Here is a 13,385-nt window from a genome sequence, read left to right on the forward strand (position 1 = left end):
ATACTTTTTATCCTGGAAAAATACGTAGAAAAAAATTAATCTTAATTTTTCAGTTTTATCCATAGACGTTGTTCCGTAGAACCGCGAACACACGTTGCGTATTATTATAGGCCTAGCCGTATTTGGGAATTGGGTCCAATAGATATTTATAAGATGTCATTGTCAGAGTTACTCAAAATGGAGAAATAAACCATCCACGCGAAGACCGACATCCGCGCGGACGGAGTCGCGGGCGGAAGCTAGTAGAAAATATAAAGTTTCTATGTTCGACTGTTTATCATGGAAATCATATTATTATGTTGAAAGGATCTTCAATTTGAGTTTAATTAGTACTATTTTATAAATTCTCGTTATATTGCTCCTTCTTGATTTTCTTTAATATTGTTGTATTCAGGCAAATTACATAATATTTACATGAAAGTTTATTATAAAAAAGAATGTTAATAATAAAATCGCAGTTGCCTATGCCTTGTGCCCTTGCTGTTCTGCATTGTAGGCTGCGAAGCGAAATAAATTAATTACAAACGCGATACAATCTGTACATCCGAGTGTTTTATTGCTGTTCCTGACATGTTGCCGACACTCGCCGACATTCGCCGACACTCGCCGACTGGCCGACAGGTGTATACATCGCTCTAGTCACGAAGACAGTTATTTAAAAAGTTTTTATTTATGCCGCCCGTTATAATGAACATTATTTTTTATTAAACCGCCCAAAAGAAATTATATTGCGAGTTCGGCAAAGTTTTGAATGTTCGGAATAGAAAATTATAGGGCGGGTTTTCCTTTGGTATCTACACTTGTTGTTATGTTGGTTACGATATTATGTACGCATATAGTTGTATTTTATTTGAATAAATGTATACTGAATTATAAAAGCTTAATAATTTTCGTATTTCCCATTTATGAAAATACAGTGTATTTTACAGTGCATCACTTTGTCTATGTTATACAATCTTTACTAGGTAAGAACATGGAGCTACGTTACATTCTAATTAAAATAATTATTGTAATCTTTATTCCGATCAACCCGAAAACAGTTAACTACACAGGAATATATGAATGCTGAAATAGGCGTGCAAGACTCCCTTATTACTTAATAGTAATATAATGTGTAATACATTAAAATATTATTGTAATAGGTAATCCTACTAATATTATAAATGCGAAAGTTTGTATGGATGTATGGATGTATGGATGTTTGTTACTCTTTCACGTAAAAACTACTGAACCGATTACAATGAAATTTAGCACACATATAGAGGGTAACTTGGATTAACACATAGGATAGTTTTTATCCCGGAAATCCCACGGGAACGGGAACTATGCGGGTTTTCCTTTGCAAACGCGGGCGAAGCCGCGGGCGGAAATCTAGTATTATTATACATTTTATTGCTTACAAGTCTATAATGTAAAGAAAACCGACGCGAGGTCGGAAGTCAGGCAAGACTGACTGACAGAGACACTAGAATCTACATATATTATTTATTTATTTCTTTATTTCAGGCAACAAATGTAGTTAATGTATTATTATAATGCCAATTCAATCAGGCGTTTAACTAAGAGCCTAGTCTAAATCTATAATATTGAAGCCATAATATATTGATAGTTGCACCTACAATACTGTGTGTAAGTAGGGTGTAGATTTCACGAGAACGTGGCAGATAGTCTTCATTTTAATGCCTATATTACATTCTTGTAATATTTTTGCTCTAATTCGAGAGATCCAAGCTTGAGATTTCAGAATATTAAACTCTAGATGAACTGGTTACAAAACCGAGTTAAATAAAAATAAAAAAGTATTTGTAAGTTGTATTAAAAGGTGTATTAATAAATGAAAGTTACGTTGTTGTTTTTTCGCTGCAGCGGACGTAATGAGGGCAACATTTATTAACATAAATAAATTGAAACTAACGACGATTTGTGTGTATTTTTCGAGAGCGCCATTAGCTCGCCCTTCACGTTCAATTTAATTAATTTCAAAGGTGAGAATGACGCAATTGTGTGAAAGGTTATCTCTTTTACGAGAAAATTACGTGATGTTGGACGCTTTAGTAAGTAACACACGTATTTTCATTGAAAAATAAAATAAACCTCGCAAGTGAGTTGGGAAAATGCTACAGAAAGTGGGATTAGGAATTCTGTGCGGTTATATTGGCTGAGGTCCTGACGCTAGTTTCAAACAAAGCTGAATATGTCAACAAGGTCTGCTTCTATAGCTACAGAATATCTAGATAGACGAGACTTTCTGCTAAAAACTACGCTAGAATTGGTTCATTTGTTTTGGGGCTACGTAATGAAAAGATTGAATATCAAACGGTTGTTATTTTGAGTGGAAGAATATAATTATCTGGGGGCACGGTAGTGCCCCCGCCAAGACAGCCAAGCGAACAAGCGAAGCGCACGGGCACTACCTACCTTTTCTCGAAGCGCTTCGACGTTTTTTTGAACCCTCATAACTTGGGTTTGGATTATGCTAGATCAACAAAATTTTCGGGATATATTGTCAATAGCGGACTTATTGAACAAATTAAGTTTTAATTACATTAGCTTTTATACTTCAGATTTTATTTATATCTAAAAAACGCTAATTTCGTCACTGACTCACTGATGATCATCAAAATTCTTAAGGTATTTCCTAATGTCCTAGAAAGCTGAAATTTTGTATGTAAGCTAGTATTAGCACACAAACAACAAAAAAATTATAAAACTTGTAACTTTCATCCCCCAACCCCTTAAACTAGGGGATGGGAGTTTGTATGAGACCTGTAATTTTAAATTAAATTTTGACGCTAGAGGTCTAATCTAATAATCTAAAACTTGTTCCCCTAGATATATATATGTATAGGTACTCCTTGTTAAAAAAAAATTAAAAATTTAATCGACATATAAAATTTTGTTACAAACAACTTACAAAAAGAAATGAAATCCCACCAAAAACATTTTCATGTAAAATGTTGCCAAGACGAGCCCTTATGACTCGCACTGTCAAAAAGTTATCAGATCTCATGTAGAGCCAAGCTTCTAACACTACACGCCCTAACTCTACAAGGCCTAACTTCACAAACTCTACACCTTAGTCAAAATATGTGGCTTGGCCGTTCGTTACTACAAGAACTATTGTATAACACAAAAGTAATGAACAGTGAATTAATTTTTCACCTTACGCCGATGTGAATGTAGCGAAATGGCCAAGCCACATATTTTGACTAAGGTGTAGAGTTTGTGAAGTTAGGCCTTGTAGAGTTAGGGCGTGTAGTGTTAGAAGCTTGGCTCTACATGAGATCTGATAACTTTTTGACAGTGCGAGTCATAAGGGCTCGTCTTGGCAACATTTTACATGAAAATGTTTTTGGTGGGATATCTTTATCATATTATAGAGCTGTAAAAGTAAGTGTAGAGTAGATATTGTAGAGTTCTTAAAACTAAAAACCATGCTTAAATACCAGCCTTCCTATGAAACCCATTTTCGTATCAATTGAAAATATCGATTATGCGCGTTAATTTTTATTGGAAATAAGTGTTCGTCATAGTTGAAACATTTTTTTCCGGAAAGGCATGTTAATCTTTAATACACTATTTCTGATACGAACACAGCATTATTCACATAACATTGATAATAAATCACAGTAGGAAAAACAGACAGCGCTTGAAGCGACCTAAAACCTATTAGCATAATTAAGTTCTCACTTGTAAGTTTTACGGGCAAAGTTGGGTGTCGTAAACTATAGTATGTAGGTCGGAGGCTTCGACGGTTAAGTACATAGAATATTATTCAATACTTTATGTGGGGAAGTGGGAGACGACTTATAAAACTGTTTATACTTGAAATAAATAAGCATGTAGGTATTGTTTTTTTAATAAAAAAATTTTTTCTAGATGCATAATATGTGTTAAGTTTTACCTGTATAAGTGTATGATGCAGATGTTTTTAAAACATTATAACTGATCGATCGCCAAACTAAAGTTGTGTCCTATTTTTTGCGTCTTATTCTTATTCTGCTATCGCTAATTATTGACAAGCTCATTTTCAATTTTAAGCTCACCACGACCAAAATTCCCATCCATCCAGTATAATTGAAAATGAAATAAAGAACATACGCAAAAGGACTTAAAAGTCTCGTCTCCCTAACACTAGTAATTGTCAGTAGCCATCAGCTTTGTGAACTTTGAGCCTAGCATTTTGTAGCAGCAATCAAAACACAAACGGCACGTTATTCCACCAGAAGGTCGGCGTCAAGAAACGCCTGAAGTCCGTTATGACGAGGGTACACCGTTCACCGTACCTACAGACTACAGTACAATGAACTTTTTAATTTCATCCGCTCTTGATGTATTGCCTCGGTTATTGGGGATTTTGTACTTTGCTCGAGCAATTTAGATAAGAATTTAATTTTCGTTTATCCGTTTGTTTTATTGTTTACGTTTCGGTTATGATGAATAATTGCATATTAATAAAACGGAAAATTTGTTGGCATAAAAATTTCAGGTGATTTATCTTTTACGAATTACAAAAATATTGTAAGTATTTTTATAAATGATATTTCATATGTTAAGGAAAAGTTATGCTAAAAATGAAGGTGAATCCTTATAACTTTTTCAAGGAAAGCGGCAAAATGGGTTGTTAAGTGACTTTCTGGTCTGCTGAGTACATCGCTCGTTGAACACGAGGAAGTGTGAGGGGTGTGATGTGAGAGGATCCTCCGCCAGTTTGAACCAGTTGAAGATAGGATAAAGTCTTTGGTGGACAGGTTAATGTAAGTGTAGGATAGTCATATAAGATAGGTAGTAAGAATGTGTATGTGATTTTTTTCTTAGGATGGTAGATTAAAGGTTTGAGTTTCTTTTACAAAACTAAATTAATGGTCTTCTGTTTTCTAAATGAACGCCTTTTTATTTGGTTGCGTTTTAACTATATTATTTCGTTTAAGGAACGCAATACATTATTCATTATATACCTTTATGGCACATAAATTAAAGAATAAACTAATCCACCACTGTTTAATAGAACGTAATATAATTTTAAATAGCTCTTCAAAATGCGGCAATATCAAGAGAAACGGTGACAAATAAAAAGTGCGTTTAAAGCCATATTTCAAACGAGCGCTGCAATAAAGCCGAGCGAATTTACATTTTTTATGAGCACACTCCGTAACACTTCACATTAATTTATACCGAACAAGTAAATATGAAACAATGATTATCCCCACTAGTTTTAATCTCCATGCATTACGATGTTCGATATAATATCCTAGTGTAATGCGCCGTCACTGCATTAAAGCTGACAGCCGCACCGTAAATAATCACGAATAAATAAATGTTAGTGAACTTTTGTGTCGGAAAAATAAATTTTACGCGTATCGTTACTCGTACACTTAAAACTGTTAGCCGGAGATTCGAAATTTTCGCCGACAATTTTTCAACGCTTTTTCCAATGGTGAGATATTTTTTTGGCTTTTTCAAACGTAATAGCTGAGCACGAGTCGGGTAATGGAAAGAATTGTCGCCGCAAAATTTATATTTTTAATGATTTTAAATATTAAATTGGATTTTATTTTTGAACAGTTTCAACCGAAACATTAATTATCGAATTCGCTGACAATGTTATGAAGTCTGTATTAATGGTGTTTAAAATTGTTGAATTTGTGAATAAAAATTCTTATTATAAATGTATGTGTTTATCTGTTTATACGTCAAGTCTATCAATATTGTTTAATTAAAAATAACTAAATGTTTAGCCTGTGTTATTTTAATACATTAGGTACTCTTGCAAAAGCAGGTAAAATTCTACAATCTGCTCATCTCAAAGTTCAAAAGTAGCAGGGATGTTGAGCTGCTTTATTACCTACCTGAATTCCTAAATCGATTTTGCAGAAATTTTGAGCATAGATAGACAGCTACAAAATTTATATAATAAATTAGGACTAAACGACCACGCACTCAACCCACTCTATTGTCCACTTGTCTACTTAACAACAAGATACTATTCAATACCCACATTACCCAGCGTGTAACATTTTCAACTGGATCCACAAACACAAGCTTGCAGGTAATACAAATAATAGTTAATTACGCGATATCCACACAAAGGACCAGCCCAGGCTGATGCGGGCCACGTCAGCTAATTATTCCGCCATGCTCTGCATTATCTGTGGTTCTTTTCATATCACAGATAAAGAATCTCTCTGTTAAAGTTTCCGTTTGAGAGAAATGTTTTTCAGTACAGACTCGTCATTCGATGTGACAATTGTAGAAATGGTAGTCGGTTATACTGATAGGATACACTTTCCTTTTTTGTTTGTATTTGATAAATTATAACGATTATGATTGTGTTATTGATGTTGTGTTTGTGTTGGGTACTATATTAATAAAAGGAAACAAAGGATTTACTTTTCAAAAAATAAGCAGTAGTGAAGTTGAAGCCAAAGCCCAAGTAGCTGCCAAAAAGCTTGGCATATTAGCAAAAGTGAGACATTTCTTCACACCGGCACAGCTCCTTCAACTCTACCAAGCTCAAATTCGGTCGTGTGTGGAGTATTGCAGTCATCTTTGGGCGGGTTCCGCCAAAACTCACCTTGGTGCTTTGGAATCAATGGAGAGACGTGCTTGTAGAATCATTGGCGATCCCTCATTAATTCGTCGTGGCCTTCAAAGTCTTGACCATCGCCGGCAAGTAGCATGCCTATCGGTTTTCTACAGAATTCATTTTGGTGAATGTGCGAATGAACTCCACCACCTGGTTCCATCTTCCCCATTTCTTCACCGCACATCTAGACGGGGAATGGGATTCCATCCCTTCACAGTCGACATTCCTCATGTACGTACGCAGCGTTATGCAAATTCTTTTTTCATCCGAACTGCGAAGGAATGGAATGCTCTTCCATCGTCGGTGTTCCCCGTGGACTACAATATCCAGCTCTTCAAGTCCAGAGTGAATAGGCTTCTTCTGGGTAGACGTGCTCCTAAATAGATCGCATCACTGCTTTACATCAGGCAGGATAGCGGTCAAACGTCTACCTATTTATAATTAAAAAAAAAGTGAAGCTTTATAAAGATGATAGACTAGATCCTTATATAAACGTTTTTATTACATAATGAATAAGAGTTAATGACTAATCATTAAGTTTATAACTATAAAAAAATGACACGTCATTATATTTCAGTACGCAAAACATATATTTAATTACATTACAAATACGACAATTTTATTATTTACATATTCAAGTTTGTAATCATTCACTCTAAAAAGTAACGGTATTACAACTGATTACAACCAAATATTTAACTTGATCCGTCAGTGACTGAACGAGCTTGATTAAACCCGAAGGACTGTCAAAGGTACACTTTTGAGGTTCGCAGCAGAAGTCTATCAAATGAGATTGGCTGATCACTATCTGAACCACAGTATTACAATATCTAATAATATTGTAATACTATGATCTGAACACCGACAAGCAGATTAGATATGGTTTTTTTATTTGAAGACTTCTGGTGGTATTTTCTTTATAGTGGTGTTTTAACGAGACCAATTATTATTTTTTATATTTTGTTTGTGATTTAAGTAATTGTTTATTCGGAAAATTCTCTCACATTTCACAGAAATGCAAAGGGTACTTTTCCGTTTTCGTTTAATAATTGTGACCTTCTTGCTAATAAAATTATACAATGAACCCTTTACAGAAATTGTCAAATTATCTCTTATCACATGAGATTTGGGTCTCAGGTATTTTCTGTAGCATTTTGTAAGCTTTGCTTTTATAGTTTTATGGATATTTTGGTGGTTCAATTATGTAAAGTGAAATAGTTTAAGTAAATTGAAATCTTTTGGTTTATTAATTCTTATGGTTAATTCAAACCGTGCTCAAAAATAAAGATTAGCATATTTAAGTATATGGTACTGGTATGTATTGTAATTTTTCCTAATTAATCTATATTATAAAGTTGAATTTGATTGTTTGAACGCGCTTATCTCAGGAACTACTGGTCCGATTTGAAAAATTCTTACGGAGTTAGATAGTCATTTATCGAGGAAGGCTATAAGGCTAATATCACCACGCTAAGACCAACAGGAGCGAAGCAATGCGGGTAAAACCGCGGGGCACAGCTAGTTGGTATCTATACAACACTTATCCGTGATTGAAACATTATTAATAAATAATAGACAACCTCATTTATTTAAAATTGTGTTTAAAATCCACTTCAAACATTGACAATTGACATAGACAATTCAAAAGCCCATAAAAATGAATCCAACACGACCCAGCCCGGGCCGAACCTTTTAATCCACGGCCCATAAATATGAACAAAAGCACGATTTCCAAATGAAACGTTAGCGACGGTTAATTAATTACAATAACCGTATTTCAGCGTGATTTGTGCGAGCGATAATATCCGGCAATGTGTTGCAAACTTGTTTTATTGGCTGTAGATAATTATGGCGGGAATACGGGATAGAAATGCAGTGCGCGGTGTGACCTGTATTTACCTATGTACAATGTAATGTACATAGGTACCTTTTGAAGTAATCGAAATTAACATTATACATAACGAGAACACTTGCTTTTCTGTTTTACCAGCTAAAATAAAAACTATTAGAGAGCTTTCATTACTTTTATTTTGGGGTCAGCGTCTTGTATGTAAGTACCTGTTTACCATGGATACAAAGAACAACTGAACATGGGTTGAAGAAAACGTACAGAAACATAAATAACATATATAAATGTTTTAAGTGAAATAAATGATTTATTTATATAAAAATAAACATTAAGTACATTAAGATTAGAATCATATTAGGGGCTTGATAATGAAGGAGTGTCTTACCAAAATCTTGTCTCAGACACATGTCCACTTTGAAAGCGACATGTAAACAAGTAAGTAGAGAACTAATGAAAAGCGATACAGTAGATGCAATCGGTACAAATTAGTTTAGTTACCTCCCCCCCCCTCCTATTCCCCCCACTAGACTAACGCTCCAGGTGCTAATCTCGGTGGGATGTTTATTTGTATACTGATACGTTAAATCAACTGAAAGTTTTTAATGGCTTCTACGCGATTCTACGACTACGGCTTCAGATTTGTGTAAGTGATGTTTATTTAGAGATACGTCTATGAGTAGTGTATAAACAACTAAATAAGGGTAGGGCTGATTTGTTAAACGTAATAGAAAAATGAGACTAAGCATTCCTGAATTTGAATTTTAAGAATTATATTTTTTGCATGCTGTTTGAAAAAGACACAAACTAAACAACTAATATATTTTTAGTTATCAGTTGATTAAAAAAAACATAATTTGATCAATTCATTTATCTCTAAAGCTCTCTGCTTTGAGTATTTCGTTACATTTCTTGATTGACTCAACTCCATCTCAAAATATTAATTACCCCCATAAAATATTAAGGCCAAACATTTATGACAGCACTGTAAATCAAATGATTTTAAAGCAGGAGTTTCATTCAAAGAGCCGTACCTTTCAGTTGGCTTTGAGGAGCGTCATAATCATGGCATTTATACCGACTTCCTTTGAGCCGCCTCGAGTTAGTTACACCACTATTTCCTATTATATACTTGTAAAGTCAAAGGAATTCCCAAAGTCTTGAGTACGAAAATTACCGATTTACGGGAAATTACACTCATGTGGATTTATGCCTTTATGTTATTTATTGCAGAAATTATTCAATTAAAAAAAAAACCGTTTCTTAAGTTATCCTACATTAAATAATTAACCTTGCCTATTACTGCAAGGACACGGGCCTCATAATAGATAAAACAAAACCGTCTAAGGTTGAAAAACTTATAAATTAGATGTCAGTATATTTAAGAAAACTAATGTATAAGAATCAATGGACAATTTTTGCAGTTTTTTCAGTCCTTTTGTTTGACACGGGCCTCATAATAGATAAAACAAAACCGTCTAAGGTTGAAAAACTTATAAATTAGATATCTCTTTAATTAATGAAGAAAAGTCAATGAAAAGATTTCATTTTCCAATGAGCGTTTCGAACAGATGACAGCGTCAAAGGCAGACTTCGAGCATTGAGAGCATTATCTAACCCAATGACTCTAACCTTATAATGAATCTGTTACTTCTTTATTAAGATTTAAGGTCTGTATATTTAAGAAAACTAATAGTATAAGAATCAATGAACAATCTTTGCAGTTTTTTCAGTCCTTTTGTTTGCCTGTGCAATACACACTATACAGTAGACACAAATTTTAACTTTATGATGATTAAAAAAATGTAGAGTTCCCGAGGACATTAGAAATTGAAAAAATTGCTAATTTAATTTATTATTTGAAAATTATTTTAAAGAAGCATTCTAAATTAAATGCCAATCAAATCTTAAGTCATCTTCCTAAAGCATAAATTAGTGAAAAAATCACGAAAGATTTAAATTAAAACTCCCAATTTCATAAATCAGGGTACACGATAAATCCGTTATTAAGATTCTATTTCAGACATTCTCGCTGTAAATCACACAAGCTATTACGCATTACATTTGATTAAGACCATTGGAAAATGTAATTTCACCGAGTCTTAATTTAATTACAGTCGGTATTATAATTACATTATTCTGGTTAAGATAAGTGATATAATATGCAAGCTGTATTCCGCGGTTTTATGCACAGTACTCCGCTCATTTTGGTCTTATCGTGATGATTGCCTTATAGCCTTCCACGATAAATAAGCAATCGAACACCGAAATAATTTTTCAAATCGGACCAGTAGTTGCCGAGATTAGCGCGTTCAAACAAACCAACAAACTCTTCAGCTTTATAATATTATAGTATACAGATGAAATAAATGTAAATGAATGTATTGTATATAATATGCTTGTTCTTGGTAGATGGCCAAGTGCATCTGTTAATATGACCACAGTAGTGACGTAGTTTAGGAAGTAGACTTTATGAGCTAAGTCTTAAACGACTCATTTGAACACTTTAGTACGATGGTGGTGGAAAATGTAGGCTTGTTCACTATTGTTTCTATACATTTAATCATTTGAATTTCGAATGTAAGTTTTGAAGGTATGATGTATGTTTGCAAATTTTCCAGGAAATAACGGCAAGGGTCTGATGAGGATCTGGAACTTTGGATTCGGACAAAGAAGAAATAAACCTATTTATAATAATTATCAAACCCAGTCTTACTGTACCTATATTAAAGGATAGATGCTAGATTGATATTATAATAATTATAATATATTATAAAGTAATCTTTTAGTTGACCTTAGATTTAGCAATTTAGATTTAGACCGCCTAATTACAACTGTCACTATAAGTGCGAAATATTCCTGCTGAAAACTACCTTTAAAACACTTGTAAAAAACTCAATGTCAGCTAGTGTAAAATGGAAACAAGTAAATAAGAATGCAGTGACATTGAGACAGGGGAATTGTGCCCGTACACTACAGTGTACAGCGTAGAGCGTAGTCGGGAATCTCGTCTTAATTTCTTTTTGCTTGTGTTAATTATCGTCACCCTGTTAAGGCGCAGTTGTTGCTTAATATTTTTTTTATTTAATTTTTGATGTAATTTTTTGTAAATGTCTACTTGTTTGATATTTATATGTTCTTAGTAACATTATAGTTTAAGAAATTGACAAGAAAAGGCCTTTAAAATTATTAGATAGTAATCTTTGCTGCGAGATAATAATTTATACACTTGAGTTTATTTTTATGTGATTACTAAATTTTCTTCCTAATCGGCTCCCCACCATTGAAATAAGCATTAAAAAGAAAACTTTATCAAAGACAAAAAGAAAACTTTATGACAAAATGAAAGTACATACATTAAGGCTCTGGAAAAAAAGCTTAAATCTATACTAATACTAGCTTACCGCCAGCGGCTTCGCCCGCTTTCTCTAAAACGATTTGAGATTTAAACTATCCTATCTCTCAAGTTGGATCGAACTGCACATGGTGTGCGAATTTTATTATAATCGGTAAAGTGGTTTAGGAGTCCATTGAGGACAAACATTGTGACACGAGATTTATATATATTAAGATTATAAAGCTGAAGAGTTTGTTTGTTTGTTTGAACGCGCTAATCTCGGAAACTACTGGTCCGATTTGAAAAATTCTTTCGGTTTTAGATAGCCCATTTATCGAGGAAGGCTATAGGCTATAATATATCATTACACTAAGACCAACAGGAGAGGAGCAATACCGGTGAAAGCGCGGGGAACAGCTAGTTAAAAATAAGGCTTGTTATACGACGACTTATTAGTACGGGACGTCTATCAAGTGCGCTGCTACACAATATTGACAGTAACATTAAAATTCCGGAAGCACTGCCGCTTAACGTCACAAAATCTCATTTGCTTCCTTAATATAAAATAAGAACTTGTTTTTTTCTATTTTCAGACTAAATTATTCACGTCCCATCTCGAGTTAATCTTTTTATAAGAAGTTAAAATGTGTTTAATTTTGATTAAAAACAAATAGAGATCTTCCTTTAAAAACGTCGCGCGGAATTCTATTTGCCTCGCCGCGCTGGCGATATTAAGCGCCGTGTTTGGTTTGCGCTTTCCGCTCCCGTTTCCCAACTTGCTTCTTAATTAATAAATTTCATAAACTTCTTACAAACAGCGTGTTTTACTTTTATTAACTTCTCGGTGTGACTGGCTACTGCTCTGCGATATTACTCATTTTAAATTTGATTTCGAATTTTCAGTCCGATTTTGAGCAAGCTTTATTCGTTCCTAATTAAACCAGGCGTCATTCACATAAAAAGGGGGAATTCCAATTGGTTTTATTTTACAAAACAGGTTACAATTTGATTTTTTTCTGATTTTTTTTTATTCAAATATAAATCTTGTTTGTAGAGTTGTTGAGTTTTTTTTTTATTCATTATGTATTAACTTTTTACCTTAACAGTTTAGAACCAACAATATTTTCCCTAGCATGTCTTTTAAACGATTGTAAAACGCAGCCTATAAATGTTTAGCTGAAAGTTGATAGTGCGTGGCGAAGCGATAGCATCGCGGGCGTGGCGAAGCGATCACGAACTGCAGTTGTAAACAGTGATGGCTGATAAGCTTTATTGCAATACATATATACAGGCTTTCCGATGTATTCTTAACGTTATCATTGAAAATTCTATAGAATGTTTTGATAGTAAAGTTTACGCAATGGTTGAAAGTGTTCGTTTACAAATTTTATTTGATAAAGTTAGGCTTACTACTTAATAATTATATAAATATAGATTTCCGCCCGCGGCTTCGCCCGCGTTTGCAAAGGAAAACCCGCATAGATCCCGTTCCCGTGGGATTTCCGGGATAAAAACTATCCTATGTGTTGATCCAAGTTACCCTCTATATGTGTGCTAAATTTCATTGTAATCGGTTCAGTAGTTTTTACGTGAAAGAGTAACAAACATCCATACAT

The sequence above is a fragment of the Colias croceus genome, chromosome 1 (genome assembly GCF_905220415.1).
Source record: "Colias croceus chromosome 1, ilColCroc2.1".
NCBI classification, from domain to species: domain Eukaryota; kingdom Metazoa; phylum Arthropoda; class Insecta; order Lepidoptera; family Pieridae; genus Colias; species Colias croceus.